The sequence below is a fragment of the Lissotriton helveticus genome, chromosome 3_1, assembly GCF_964261635.1.
Source record: "Lissotriton helveticus chromosome 3_1, aLisHel1.1, whole genome shotgun sequence".
Classification (NCBI taxonomy): Eukaryota; Metazoa; Chordata; class Amphibia; order Caudata; family Salamandridae; genus Lissotriton; species Lissotriton helveticus.
In genome coordinates, this window is record NC_136061.1 from 1985093905 (window position 1) to 1985110434 (window position 16530).

General features: G+C 44.5%; 1 non-coding gene across 1 annotated transcript; it reads right to left on the reverse strand.

The window, feature by feature from the left end:
- Positions 1-14032: 14032 nt before the first annotated feature.
- Positions 14033-14105, reverse strand: TRNAV-CAC (transfer RNA valine (anticodon CAC)). The gene has a single exon. It is a non-coding gene; the product is annotated as a tRNA-Val (tRNA).
- Positions 14106-16530: the final 2425 nt, after the last annotated feature.

Sequence of the window (16530 nt, forward strand, 5' to 3'; positions counted from 1 at the left end):
CAAACCGATTAAATCTAGGGAAGGCGTTGTTGTCCCGCCACCGAATACTCCTGCCTCATTCATGATGTTTGACCGAGGGTACAACACCTGTGTGTGGTTGGAGAATTGGGTGAAGTACACAAATGATGACAGAGTATTGGCTTTTCCGTTAGACGGTACTTTTAATGGTAGAATTTTATTCAATTTGAGAACCCGCATGAATGAATTGCATCCCAGACCGAGACTAACGCAGTATGAGGCATTAGAGGAATGGGAGATTGAGGCTTTTGAAAGAGAGAAACCGCGAATGGACAAAGGTCTGACCAAATGGTACCCCAGGCTGAAACAAGAGACCAGGGATAAGAGGATGAAACAGTGGAGGCAGAGCATGATTGTTGAGGGTCTGTTTCCTATGATGCCAGCATGTACCCCGTCGGGGGGAGAAAAAAGGACAGAAAAGTGTAAGCATTGGGGAGCCCTTGGAGAGTCAGACGATGAATTGTTAGATGACATCTTTACGAGAAGTCCGCCCCCTTATAATGAGGGAGCCCGACCTTCCAGTACAGGAGAAATTGTCCAACGTCCATCTATTAAGGAGGAGGACAGATCCCTATGTAGGGGGGGAGGGGGCCAGGTATTGCCCTATTCTGAGAAACCCGAGCCCCCGGAGGTACGCAATATATATCCTAGAATGCCCGAGAGCTCAGAGGAAAAATATTCCCGTGAAAGAACATTTTACCCCAGACCTCTTTATGAGAACGAAGAAAAACCAGTAGGATCAGGGGTACCCTTTTTGCAGCCTCCATATGGGGAAGAGCGTAGGTCATTTGGCACGGGAACTTTGTTCCCGAAACCAAATTATGGTGGGGGACCAAGTGAGACGCATCCTACTGCCCCGAGTTTTACGCCTCAACTGACCCCACAGATGATACCTGACCGAACATTAGGAAGAGTGTTAGATGAAAGGGAGCAAGAGGCCATAGCTAAACAGAGGTCAGAAATAATTCAGAAAATTTCCCAGTTAAATACCAGTCCTGAAGCTTTGACTATTCCGGTAACAATCGGACCAGTGGTTCCGTTGTACGGGAATAATCAAGGAGGTCTGAACCCTCCAGTTATGAACCCGATAATGGCCCCGCCGAGGCAAGAGCCCTTACTAATAGACGATCAGTCCAGTGAGTGTGGGTCTGATGTTGTGTTCTTGGATCTACCAAACAAACAGACCGGAAAGGGAGTGCAGAAGAGGCATAATCCTTTTGATACGAAAGAAATTAAATTAGAATCAGCAACAGGGACTAGGAGTGTCTCTTTGGTAACACCGGAAGAAATTGAAAATTGGAGTCGTGAATTAGAAAAACAGGCTCCGCAAACGAAGCCTTTAGACCTCTACAAACTGAGAGTAGAAATAGAGGAATTAATGGCAGGAAATGTGGGGTTAGACAGATTGAATACCTATTCTGAAGAAGAGTTGCTGTTTATGTGCAAAAGTCTTACCCGGAGTACTAGGGTGCTCCATGAAAAACTGACCGACACTGCAGCTAGTATGGGGATAGATATATCAAGATCGAAGCCCTTGCAGAAACCATACCGAGCTGAGTTTTCCGACAAAGATTTAGAAAGTTTGAATGTGTCAGGAAGAAAATTGCAGATTAAAGAATTGCTTGCAGTTTTGCAAAAATGGGGAGACGTGGAAAAATGGAAAACGAGGTGGGCACATAAGAAAGAAGAGGCCCGTTCCAGACAAGCTACCCCTGAGTTCCCTCTGAGAGAAGTAGACAAGCCCGAAACTTTATGCCCCATGCGCGAAGTACCCGGTGGGAGGTATGTGCACGTTCCGTGGTCCAGACAGGATATTGTGTCCTTTACTAACGATTTCCCAAAATTGCGGGAGAAGCCAGTTGAATGGTACCGGCAAGTGGAAAGGTTTGTAAAGGTACAGAAATGCCTGTGGAAAGACCTGGATGGGTTTTTCGACATTGTGGTCCCAGTCGATCTATGGACCGAGTGTAAAATAGCTATAGCCTGGCCTAGCGAGGAATACCCGAGAGATGAAAAAACTGGGGAACCATCGAAAGAAGTGATGAGAAAATATGAGCAGGTAATTCAGCATCTGAAACTAAAGGTCCCAGCAAAGGAAACTGATTGGACCAGGATAGATAGAACAACGCAGGAAAGAGAAGAGACAGTGCACTCCTATTATGAAAGGCTGTTACAGGTGTTCAAAACATACAGTGGTATAGATAACATCGAGATGAAGGACATGACGCACTTCATTTACAGGTTTGTAAATGGTTTAAGACCTGAGATTTGTCAATGGATAAAAGATAACAAAATCTGTTGGCACTCCAAGAAGGTAGATGAGGTCCTGCGGTACGCCAAGTACTGCGAGGACGAGATGGCAGAAAAGAAAAAGGCTCTAAAGGAAAAAGTGATGTGGGCTCAGGTGAAGCTCGCAGAGCAGCAGGAAAAGCAGTTGAGTAACATGGTCAAAAATGCTAAGAATGAAGGCCTTGGGGGAGGGGGAGGAGGCAAGCCCCGGCCCAAAATGAGCAGGGAGGAGGCTATGAAGAAATGTCCCTGCCATCAGTGCGGCGAAATTGGACATTGGCGTAACGAGTGACCTTACTTGCCCGAAGATAACTCCAAAACTCCTGATTTAACTCCACAGACGCAGAAAGAGAGACCGAGAAAGACTCAACCACAGGTAAAAACAGTTCAGGTGCCCCGAGCACCAAAGCAAGTATACAGGGGAAAACAGGCAGAGGGAGATGAGATAGAAGTCTGGGAAAGCAATGAGAACAGAAATGCAGCAACTTCGCAGTATCTTTTAAATGATACCTTCCTTTGTGATGACCAGTACTGACGGGGCCTGAGAGGGGAGGACGAGGAGTGCGTACTTGGCGCCTCCTTGCCGGTAGACCAGTCCAGACCATACATTGAAGGAAAGGTTGACGGAAACGATGTCACCTTTCTGTTGGACACTGGCGCTACCCGTTCTACTGTGAGAACAGTGGACGTTCCAAACCTACCCCTCTCGGGAGAAGCCATCCAAGTAGTGGGTGTATCTAATCAATTGATTAGTACTCCTGTTACCAAGCCCATGGAGATCTCAATTGGAAACTTTAAGGAAATGCATAGATTTGTAGTTTGCGACACCAGTCCAGTAAACTTACTGGGACGTGATTTGCTGTGCAAAATGAACTGTACCATCTTTTGCACACCAAAGGGTGTTGAAATTCAGACCCCAGATGAAGACGGTATTTATAAATTAATGTTAGTCCGCCCTGACTCGGAAATTAAACGAATGACCATGCAGGATTTACCCAAAGAACTCCAGGAAGCAGTGAAGCCGGAGGTGTGGGACTTTACTGGGAAAGATGTAGGGTTGATGAAAAATGTGGACCCCATACAGATAGCAATAAAGGACAATGCGGTATACCCCAATACTAAACCCTACAGGATGAATGCAGAAGTGAAAGCTGGTGTTGCTGTGGAAATCAAGAAATTGTTAGAAGGAAACATCATACAGGAGGTGATGAGTAGCCCATGTAACTCTCCGATTATGGGCATTAAGAAACCTAGTGGCAAGTACAGAGTAGTGCAGGATTTGCGAAAAGTTAACAAAATAGTAGTTCCCTGTTGCCCTATTGTCCCGAACCCAGCAGTGATTCTGTATCAGATTCCCTGGGATGCAGAGTGGTTCACAGTGATAGACTTGTGTCATGCATTCTTTTCCATTCCTTTGCATCCAGATAGCAAATTTATTTTCTCATTTGCCTTCGAAGGTCACGTGTATTGCTGGAACCGGGTCCCTCAAGGGTATACAGAGAGCCCCTCTATCTTTAATCAGATCTTGAAAAAATGTTTGGAAACTTTGGTCTTACCTGGGAACTCAGTCTTGGTGCAATACATAGACGACCTCTTGGTGGCGTCTAAAAGTCATAAGGATTGTGTGATTGACACCATTGCCCTACTGAATCATCTGTGTGAAAAGGGACATAAAGTGTCCCCTGACAAATTACAGTTTTGTGCAAAATCGGTGAAATATCTGGGGCACCAGATAAAAAAAGGTGTCAGAAAAGTGACATCGGAAAGAGTGAGAATAATTCAAAAGATGCAGTTGCCCCGTACTCAGAAAGAAATTAGAATGTTCCTGGGTGTGATAGGATACTGCAGGCAGTGGATTCTGGGATTTGCAGTCCTAGCCAGGCCCTTGATAAAAATGACTAAGAGAGGAACACCGGAGATTGTAGAATGGGATGATGAAAGCTTAACAGCCTTCACCAAACTACGAGATTGTCTGTGTACTGCTCCTGCACTGGGAATGCCAGACTATTCCAAGGAGTTTGCCCTATTCTGTGACACTCGCGATAATTGCGCATTGTCAGTCCTAACTCAAGAACATGGCACAACGAGAAGGCCTGTGGCATATTTATCTGCCACCTTAGATCCAGTGGCTGCGGGATTACCAGGTTGTCTGAAAGCAGTAGCTGCTACCTGTGCCAGTTTAGAACAGAGTGAGTCAATTGTCATGGGACATCCGGTAACTGTGTATGTTCCGCATGGAGTGGTAATTTTGTTGACCAGAACAAAAACACAGTATCTCACCCCTAGTCGGCTGACTAAATATGAGAGGATTCTTGTGGGTGCTGCAAATGTAAACATTGTTAGGTGCAGTATTCTGAACCCAGCCACTTTACTCCCCGACCCAAAGGATATGGAAGGGGGGGTGGATGATGAACACGATTGCATAGACTTAACTGAATTCAACACCAAGCCACGCCCAGACATAAAAGAAACGCCCTTGCCTGAGCATGACAAAGAATTATTTGTAGATGGTTCATGTCTAAGGCATGAACAAGGAGGCCTGAGTGCTGCCTATGCAGTAGTGTCCTTCGAGAAAATTGAGGAAGCAGGTTATCTATATCACATCAAGTCTGCACAAGTAGCCGAATTGATTGCTATGATAAAAGCTTGCCAAATTGGGAAGAACATATGCATAACAGTGTATACTGACAGTCAGTACTGTTATGGGGTTGTGCATGACTTTGGCCAGTTGTGGCTGCAGAGGGAGTTCCTGACTTCATCGGGTACTCCTATTCGAAATGGAAAAGTTATTCAGGACCTTTTAGAGGCAATCCAGTTACCAAAGGAACTGGCAGTGGTAAAATGTGCTGCTCATAAGAAGAGCATGGACAAGGTATCACTAGGGAATGATTATGCTGATCGAGTGGCCCAATGGTGCGCAAGAGATCGGTATATCGTGAATCCAAAACGAGGGGGGCCAGGAACCAGCTGCCAACTTCAGGTGTTTGAGGAAGTGCCTACATGGGATGAGGTGAAAGAGTGGCAGCAGGCGGCACCTTGGCAAGAAAGAGAGAAGTGGAAGGATGATGGGTGTCGACCAAGGCGTGTGGATGGTGTCATTATAGGTCCAACTGGTATGCCTGTGTTACCTAGACACCTACTTAGCGCAATGGCGAGGTTGATACATGAAGGATCACACATTGGTAGGGACGCCATGATTCTAGTGTTCCAACAGACTTGGTACAGTAAGAAGTTCAGGAAAGTAGCAGAGTCCCTCTGCCAGAGGTGCCTGTCATGTCAAAAGATGAACCCAGGGAAGAAGACTGTAGTGGAACTGGGGAAAATTGGGAGATCCGGGGGTCCCTTTGTAAGGATACAGGTTGATTTCATCACCATGCCCCATTGTGAAGGGAAACGATATGTCCTTGTCATGGTCTGTTTATTTTCCAAGTGGGTGGAAGCTTTCCCCACTCCCAAAAATGACGCAAAGACAGTAGCTAAGTGTTTACTAAAAGAACTGATACCTAGATTCGGGGTGCCAGTCACTATTGAATCAGATCAAGGCTCACATTTTCATAATGACGTCATCGATGAACTCTGTAAGGCCTTTGGAATTGCACAAAAGCTACACTGTGCCTACCGTCCAGAGGCTTCTGGAGTGGTGGAACAAATAAATGGAACTATCAAAAACAGACTAGCAAAACTGTGTGATGCAACTAAATTGAACTGGGTGAAGGCCCTGCCCTTGGTTCTAATGGGACTCAGAAGTATTCCTGATCGCAAAACAGGCCTAAGTCCCCATGAAATAATTATGGGAAGAATAATGAGACAAGCATGGGTGCCAGGAAGCAAACTGTTGAGTATTACTGATGATTTGGTACTTGAATACTGCAAGAGATTGGGTGACCAAGTGCGTTCTATCTCTCGCCAGATCGGAGAAGACGCCATCCTCAATCCAACGACTCCTCCCCACAAACTGGTCCCGGGGGACTGGGTGAAGATAAAGAAGCATACTCGGAAAACCTGCCTGGAGCCAAGGTGGGGAGAAAAACGTCAGGTGATTCTGGTTACTCCCACAGCAGTCAAGTGTGCCGGGGTTCCGCGTTGGATACACGCCAGCCACACCCAGAAGGTACCACCAGACGAAGTGCCTGAAGCAGAAGGGCGTCCAGCAGAGGACTCTGCAGGAGCCAGACCAGAAGTAGCTGACAACGTACAGCCCAGTACCAGTCAAGCTGCAGAATCAGCAGACGTTGGCCCAAGAATAGTTGACAACGAACTACCAGGAGCCCAGCCTGCTGAAGGGGTCCAAGAAGCTGAGCCATAAGTAGCTGAAGACGAGCTGCCAAGCATATGGCCAGAAGAGTGGATTCCATTGATTGACCTCACTGAAGACCCTATTCGAACAAATGAAAGACTTTGGGAAGGTAGAGAGTGGACTAGTAAGGAAAAGCGAGGCATAGGCGAAGAGCCTCAGAATCTTGAGATTCACATCAAAACTGAGGAAGGAGAAGGTCAGACAGGGACAGAGCACGTGATTGATACAGAACAAGTGAATAAGACTGAACAAGTGAAGGATCTTGAACAAGAGAGGAATACGGAACAAGTGATTGATACTCCACCACTGACACCTGATATCGGGAAGGGACAGACTAGACATAGTGTAATAGTTCAAGCAGAAGAAAATCAAGGGATCGAAGAGCTTGAACAGGATCAGATAGGGTTAGGAGAAAGTGTTCAGGAAATAGAATCAGAGACACTTGAAGAGCAAACACACAGTATACCTGAACAAGGCCAGATTAGTACCCAGGCAGAAGAAACAGATACTAGCCCTGGAATTTGTCAGATAGAAGAAGAAGAAACTGAAGCAGAATTGCCACAAGCCAATGAGAATAAGAGGGCAAGAGAAGGAAACGAAGTCCAAGTACCAACCAAGAGACTTAAGAAAAGAAAGCATCTTGAGCCTAAATACATAAAGAAATTGAGATTGAGAATAAAAACAGTAGAAGAAAAACGTGCAGAAGAAAGGAGAAGTGCTCGTATAGCAGAACAACCAGAAGACTCTTCCAAAAGAAGGAGTGATCGAATAAAGAGACAAAACAAAAAGTACAAGTCACCTGAATGGACACTTGTGTTAGAAGAGCTTGAAGATCTCGACATCACTGACGTAAGCGATGGAGAGCCCGTCCCTGAGTACTCTGACGAGGAGGAAGAAGAGCCACCGTGAATTTGCACAAAGTAAGATACTCGTGTAAAGTCACAAAGAGGGGTCGAGAAACTTCTTCTGAGCCATAATGTCTTATTCAACCGTGAGTGGTAGACCTAGTCGCAGCTGTTGCAAAACTTGCTGCAAGGTATGTGTCTGTAGTGTAGTTGTCCTGATATTACTCTGGATAGGACTAACAATCTTTATACCCTTTGCTGTGAGTAAAGATACTAACATTGTCCCTACTGAAATTGTAAATACTGACAGTGAAGAGCTGACAACACAGAGTGTAGCTAGACATGAGAGAGCACTGAGACAAACAAAACAAGACTTAGAAGCATCAGATGAGGAACTACATTATCATAGAATCAAAAACAGGACACGCTTAAATGTTTTCGCAAACTTGTTAATACACTATGTAGAGACTATGGAAATTGAAGATTGCTATGTCTGCATGAAGCTACCTACTTCTGTAGCTGAAGGCGTGACATACCATCACTTGCCACTGACATACGGAATTTCCTGTAGCATTTTAGCTAGCTTATTTTACAAAAGAGGACCGTTACAGTACTATTACTCTAACAATGACGTGATCTTTTCTGAACTTCCTATACGTGGGAACTTGAATCCTGTACATACCAAAAGTGACGCAATACGATACATGGGAGATTATTTCCTGACTATAGGTAACATTGACATAGCGGACGCACACAGAGATAACTTGACTTGTTCTTTGCATGAGCAGGAAAAGATGTTCCTAAACATGGCAGAGAAAAGGAGAATTAAAATACAAAAGAAGGCTAATGACGAAAGTCAGAAAAAGCCAAAGTGGGCAGAGAACATGGAAGGCACCTCAACTGGTGGGGCGGGTCCTGCTCTGTTGCTGGATTTTGAAAAGAAAGGCAAGCTATGTCTTCACCGCGAGAAGACTAGCTATTATAATAATGTTTTCATTGGTTCCAGTGAATGCGAACATAATTACAAGGTAATTGGAGGTTGGGGTTTCAAAAATGGGTCAGAGCCTGTGTTTCCTGGAATTTATTATATTTGTGGGGACAAGGCTTATTTCAAATTGCCGGATCACTGGTATGGAAGTTGCTATTTTGGCATTGTCTTCCCGAAAATATACCATGTGAATGGAGGCGCTGGAAGCAGTGAAAATACTAATGGCTTAGTGCGTAGTAAAAGAGAAAGTATAGGTGAAATTATGGGTAGTATTTTCAGTGCACTGATACCTGGAGTGGGAGTGGTTCTGAACACTCACAGAATTTGCAAATTGTCTACTATAGTGGATGTATTGTCTACTGAGACAGCTCATGGATTTCTGCTGGTCAATACCGAAATGGTTGCGATCAGATCAATGGTTTTGCAGAATCGACTTGCTCTTGACACCTTATTAGCAAAAGAGGGCGGAGTCTGCCGGATGTTGAAGGCGCAACATTGTTGCACTTATATTCCGGATAAAAGTGTACAGATCAAAAGATATGTGAAAAATATTACTAATTTGGCAAAGGAACTCAGACCACTCGAGGTTGATAGTGCCTGGAAGAGACTGGTAGATGGTCTCTCAAATGTAGGTCATTGGTTCGCTAGTATAGGTAGAGGCTTATTGCTCAAAGTATTGATGCCAATTGGGATTATAGGTCTCATCCTATTTTTCATATTTGTTTGCTGCAAATGCCGCAAGCGCACCGGAAAGCATGAAGTGAATGCCAGAGGGGTGAAACGAAGTGTGGATGAGATTGAATTGGAAGAAGTGAATGATCAGATATACAAAAAGGTGAAGACTTCTCACCCTACCAAAACTGAAAGAGAGAAATTGGAACGATTGCTGGAAGAGATAGAATTGTATAAAGTGTGAAAGAAAGTTGGCATCTGGTTCCATTTATTTGTGATGATAGTAAATATCATCAAAGAGGGGATTGATGAAGCAAAGCTTCGCATATTTTGCGACCTTGCTGTATTCAAGAACCTCGTTTATGTGTAACAAGGTAATAAATGTACGTCTTACTAACATTTATATTAAGTTTGAGTAAAGTTTATGAAGCTTGCTTACGTGTATTTCTAATGCATTTAATCCGTGTACTTAAAAATGGCCGCCGCTTGTATTTTAGTTACTGCGCATGCGTCAGCCACACTCACGTGTCCTGACGCGTCTGCAGAAGTGGAGGGAAATTTATGCGCATGCGTAATACATAGCTGTGCCCATCATGTGGTACTGCTCGTGCCACTGCTCTTGTGCCTGTTTCCATGTAGCTAACATTTAGACTGCATAAGTATATGTTATAATGATAAGTTGAAAATACAACCCTGTGAATGTGATTTCATAACGTTATTTCCGTGTATTAATTTGTTCTCGCTTACTTTTCATGTACCGCGGGGAATGGGGGTCCAAACTGATTGGGAGCCATATTGACGGTCTCTTCTGCGCATGACCAGAGAATACTGAAAGGTGGCCGCTTTGGACAGTGGAACTCAGCCAGCTGGCAGCCACAGTCAAGATGCGCCTGGGAAAGCCACCTCTGCGCTACGAGAACGGCGAATGTTGCTCCTCATGTGTTACAATGTAAATTTTCACTCGTATTTCTGCACAGTTCTCATGAGAACCCCAATCTCTCTAGGCGGTACCCAAGTATGCTAATATAGGCTCGAATTAGCGTGTTCTGATTGGTGTGTTACCCAAATCCTACTTTAGGACCAATCCAAATTGAGGGATTCTGACACTTTGCAACATTGGGGGGTGGTACACCGTCCCAAAAGAGTATATCTACCCTGGGTTTACCTAGGGAATTGTCCGACTTGTCTGGTTTAGCTGACCTGTCACTGACCCATCGTACTCAATAGGTGACTGAAGATACAGAGAGCTGCGGAGCACTCTGTCCGAAATTGACCATAGACTGAGGTTCTACTGAACCTTAAAGTGCTGGCGAAGCACTTTGCTGGGAGTTCGTTGACCCAATCGGGGTCTTGATCGATAGCTGCAGAGAGGGTGGAGCGCAGGCGTTGCTTCCAAACTGCGGGTGCGGTCCTGTCCTGAGCGGTCCTGTCCTGAGGGTTTGCTGTCCTGTCCTGAGGGTCCTGTCCTGACTCCTAATCTGAGGGTATCCTGTCCTGTCCAGGGTGTCCATTCTGCACCTGCTGTCTTTGAGGGGTATCCTTCCTTGAGGGTTTCCTGTCCTTAAACTGACCCGTGGCCAGGGTTTGGTTTCCACACCAGTCTAGGTAAATACTGCTCTATTTTCTTTAAACTTGCACCTTTCTATATTTCTACCTTTTGCTAAAATAAAGTGACACCTTTGCATATGTTGATTTTCCATGCTTTTACCGCAAACTATTGAACGAAAGTCATCTGCATATTTTCATGATATGTTCCCATGTCTCTCAATCTTTTAGAGATTATATTTTGCATTGCTGTTTGTCATTTTCTGATATGGTCTAGAACCTCCTTACCTAGACTGTTTAAAGGTCCCTTTACTTTAAGTTTAGCGTGTTACTCTTTATAGGCCCTCCTATAGTAACCCATGCATAGTCTGTCCATGCTTAAACATTTCTGAGATTATTTAGTATTTTTCCCATTTGCATTCCATATTACATTTGAATGGTTACCCTGTCGTTATTTCTCTATAGCTATGTAATTTACATTATTTTGGTTATTGATTGCCTCATTCTAGTGTACCTCATGCTTGATGATAACGAACTTTAGATAAACATTTTAAAACTTCCAGTTGTCCGTGGTCATTTAAACAATATTGAATGTCATTTGAAATTGCATTTTGCTGCCTTTCCTTTTACAGCTAGGCCCCTGATCCATTGAAGTCATAGGTACCTGTGTCGGTGGATGGTAAGTCGGGTACACTGAGTCATAACAATAGGGAACACACACACAATTGGTAGCAGCCCGTGAAGTCGCCTGGTCAATGAATAGTGTGAATTGAAAGTATATGGGCCCTGAAGCCGGAAACGGCGTAATCATTGGCTGGGTGACCTCGCGCGCTCTATCACACTCAAAGTGAGCATGATGGTTTGGCCGGCCGTCTTGGGCCAGCCAAACAGTCATGCACCCTTTACATGTTCCCTAGTAGGCTGTAATGCACATCTTGGTGGAGAACATGCACAGGCTCCCTATCCCTGTCTGAGGGTTGAACCACGGCGTTCAGACCAATCATAACACTGCATTGCAACATTGTGATTGGCTTAAGGGAGCCTGGGTGCTTCCTGCCTCCGGGACTCGCCGGAGAAGCGGAAACACGACGGTGGAGGGACGTCGGCTGTGAGGAAGAAAGTGGCAATTTTTTTGCATTTTGGCCCCTCCAACTCAGTTCCCTGCCAGCCACTACTGGAGGCAGAGACAAGGAGATAAGTCAACGGTCAGAGTGTGAAGCACCACGACATGGAAAAGAAACAGATGGGGAGGGAGTAGGAGAACTCCAAGTTGTATTCTGTTGTGGCCAGGAAGTAAAAGAGTAGCGAGCATTTGAGTCTCAAAAGGTACTGAAAAATGCAATCGAATTATAATAAAGTTGGCTACGGTGTGCAAAGGAGACAAAGTTAGAGAAATGTGAAGTGCAGTTGACGAAACATCAATTGTAGTACTAGGTTATAGTTGGTTATATAAGAAGAATGTGTATGCATATGCCAAACAACAAGACAGTGAAAAACCTATCCCTAGTAGAAGACAAGGCAGCACTCACCAAGAGATCCCATGGATGGTTTACTGTGCAAAACTACGTTAAGCCCTCTCCGCAGCCTTACCTAGGGGTTGGTTTCAACAGGAGGAAGAAAGAAAAATACCTCCACTTTCGAATGGCCAGTCTACCAGTACTGCTGCATCTTCCCCCTGGAAACGACTGCCGGACCAGACAACTTGTCGTTTATGCAACAAAGCCAACAAAAGTGTATTGCACCGTCTGTGTATTTGCAGAGAACTATAAGTCGAAAAACGACAGCTACTGAAGCCTTCTTTTTTAAGTAAGAGAATAAGAACCTGCAGACAAGCAGTGTTGGCATGCCTATGTGGAGGGGACGTTCAGTTAGCATGCAGTTTTGTGCAATTCATGGAAGCAGCAGGGAAGAAACTCTGTCACCCTTGACCGGCATGCTTTATCACTGCAACAAAAAGCCCTTACTTACTTGCATATGCCAACCACTTAACAAATGTAACAAATGTATTGTATTGTAATTGTATTTATAAAGCGCTTACTACTCCTCATGAGGTATCAAAGCGTTTTTTCAGCGAGTAGCACGCTACTCCAGAACCCAAAAGGATTAGTGGCAAATTAGTATAGTGAAATATGAAATTAATTTGAGCGGTGGATATGGTAGTCTGTAATTTGGATTGAGAAGGATAGTGGAGGGATAGAAGAGGGAAAGGTTTGCATTCATATAGCGCTTGCTGCCGCTGATGAAGTGTTGAAGCGCTTTTTGGCGAGCCCCATGCTACTCCTGAACCAAAAAATGATTAGTGTTGAATTAGATTAGGGAAATATGAAATTAATTTGAGCGGTGGTTATGTTAGTCTGTTATTTGGATTGAAAAGGATAGGGTAGGGATGGAAGAGGGAAGGGTTTGCATTCACATAACGCTTTCTACCCTTGATAAGGTTGTTGAAGCACTTTTCGCCGAGTGGCATGCCACTTCGGAACCCAAGAAGGATTAGTGGTGAATTAGTGTAGTAGGGCAATAGTTCTTTGGGTGCCAACATGAGTATCCCGTAAGCATTTCGTTACAAATCCCTGCAGTTTTCTGAATGCAATGAGAACCAATAGGTAGGGGTGCTCAAACACAGTACCAAACCAAATTGACAGCAATACAATGCAAAAGCACAGAGTCACCTAGAGTATCTACAACAGAGCACAGTTTACAGTAAAATTCCTTTAACTGTACCATTGGCCTGCCAGTCTTACTCTCACCTCCCATAGTATGCTCCTCTTTGGTCAATATTACTCTGATCAAATACCACCCACGTACTACGAAAAGAATACATTGTTGAATTAGACAACTTGGTACTGTGCACTAGATGACTATTCAGTCACTGCAGCTCACTAAGAAAAAAAAAAGGCTTTTGTATTATTCCCAATGGGGTTTACGTTCTCAAAATTATCGGCACTAATGAAATGTTTTTTTTTAACCATATCATAGTACTATACACAAACATGAACACGCCCATAATAAACACAAGACGCCACAGCATATGATATGACACAATTTGCATTCTAAAAAGAAATTTTTACTTACTCGTCTCTCTCACCCATGCGACACATACCAATTGACACAATGACGTTATTATGCATGAGTCAGAGTGATGAAAACGATTTATTTCGTACACTAATTTTCAGCAATAGGTTTCACTTTTCTTATAACTCTTGATATTTGTAGGTGCATATTCCCTTCACATTGGCAACAGGCAATGTTGCAGTATTGATGAATACATTTCTATAAAATAAACTTATATCACCTGTATATGTTTAAAATCCATGCAATTTCAATGAAAACATTTTACATTTAATGCAACATGTATTTTAAAAAATATTTCCAAAATAGTGTTTCCGCCCGGGGTCGAACCGGGGACCTTTCGCGTGTGAGGCGAACGTGATAACCACTACACTACGGAAACGCCTTTACTTTGAAGGAGACTGGCTGGTTCTTTAGTATCACTATGAGAACATGCGTTATTTCTATGAAATGGGTGGCATTTGTATTTGATGTTCATTGTTAAAATGCACGTTTCAATAGAATTCAGTTTGTTGGATGCCCGCCCCCGCCCCGCCTACACCACAAAGAGGAAAGCATGGTATGCTCCAAAGGCACTTGGATAATTAGCATGCAACACCGATTGTCTCGGAAAACACAGAGAACCAAAATAAACCAATGCCAGGAAAAATATAACAGCTGACAACTTAACCTAAAATAGAATATGATTACATATATGTGCATGGACTTGTATAATGCGTTTCTCTTAGGTGATTGGCTTTATATTTCAGTTTGTCTTGCTTTATAATTCAGTTTGTCTTCTACCCGTTGCATTTTTGGATGCCCTAAATTTGTATTTTCTCTTACAGCGTTTACTGTTCTATAGGTTCACTGTATGCTACATTATTACGTGTTATGCTTTACACAACACGAGCTTCGTATCATTTCCTTCCCCCCTAGTAGTGTTCTTCTGAGGCAGCATGATTTAATTCTGCGCTTGCTACACCCCATTCCATGTATCTGCTACTCGAACTCACCAGAACTTGAATGAACCATGACACCCTATGTCTGTCGATCAACATTGGAACACCCACTGGCGTGTTTGTAATCCGTAGAACGTCAAGGGTATGTATAAATGATGAAAATGAAAACGGTTTCTGCGTTCCAGGTAACAGCACAACCCATTTACAAGATGGCTGCTACTGTCACCTGTGGGTGAATTCAGCAGCCATCTTGGTATGGTGCTGCCGATCAATTTCAGCAGATTTATACAATGAAAACGCAACCTTTTCGTAAATCTTTGCAGTGGTACTGGGCAGTATTAATATTGTTGTATTTCTCAATGGTTCTCGAAACATAAGAACAATCAGATAAATTCACTGGAGTCATTAAAATGGGCGAGGCTAGTCTTCCCGCAGATGCGCCGTCAGATTATGCCCAGGATGCACTTCTTTCCCATGCTAGGAACGGTCCGCGAGTGGTAAACAAAGCAAGCATGTGTAATGATGTAAGCAGACTCCAATGATGACTCTGAGCCCTTACTGTAGTTAACAATTATTTATTTGCTATAACTCTGATAATTCCCAAAGAGCGCCGAGCCTCCGCTCCAGCGCCCGCTCTTCCCGCTATACTTTCGCGCTCTCGCGCTCAGCCACGCCCCCAACACCAGCAGCCAATCCTGGCCGCCTGCACGTCACGTCCGCCGACGTGCCGTGCAACATCTAGAGCGTCTCTACATATCTCCCCTTTTTCGCACAAACATTTCAACTTACAGTCCGTCGCTCAAATCATAGTCTCTGAATCTCGTTGGCCTCACCACAGCTCTACCACTCCGTGTTCGTCTCGCAGGGGTGGTGTTGGTCTCTTCTTCTCCTTGTCTGACTCTGTTATCGCCATTCTCCTCAACTCTTATCTCCTGCTCTCTGTCCCTTGCTTCTCCTTGACTTTGCTCTCCTTCATTCAACGTGATCCCATTCTCCTGATGTTCTCGCTTCTCACTCTCACATTCTTCTGATTCTCCGCCTGCCCTTTCACAGTCCCACACTAGGATCTTATTACATCTGGCCATGCGGTCTTGTGACCATATGTTTCCGTCACTCAGCCTGGCCGCTCTTCCCTTAATTTCCTTCACCTGCAGGGGCTTGCTGTATTTGCTCTCTCCTTTTCTTTGTAGAGTAGGCAGCTTGACTCTAACCCATTCTCCTTCTTTGAGTTCTGTGTCTTGCACGTTCCTCCGGGCATTATAATGTCTGGTGTACACTGCCTTGGCCTTCTCAATGTTAGCCCGCACCACAGCAGGGGACCATTCACTTACTACAGTCTTTTCCTTCCACACCCGGTTGTCCTGGGTGAATGGTTCTCGGCCGCGCAGCAGCTGGAAGGGGCTGTATCCCGTACTTGTGGGAGTGATCCTGTACGCCCACAACATGTGCCATATGTCCTTCTCCCAGTCTTTGTGGTCTGAGATGGCTGCTTGGATCGACCCCATCACCACCCTATTGAAGCGTTCGACTTGGCCGTTTCCCGCAGGGTGGTATATTGATGTGTGCCTCGCTTGGATTCCGTTCCTTCCTAGGAAGTTGTCCCACTTTTCCGATCGGAACTGGGGTCCATTATCGCTGAGGATTGACTTGGGTATGCCTTCCCTTACAAAAGTGTCTGCCAGGAACTGTACTATGGTGTCCGTGTTCATGGTTTCCTCGATCTTGATCTCTGGCCATTTCGAGAACCTGTCCACCAGGACACACACGTACTTCTGGACCCCTTGGGTGTCTAAGACGGGACCTAAGATGTCGACAGACAACTCTTCCCAGGGGTTCTTTGGAGTTTCGAATGCACCCAATGCAGGG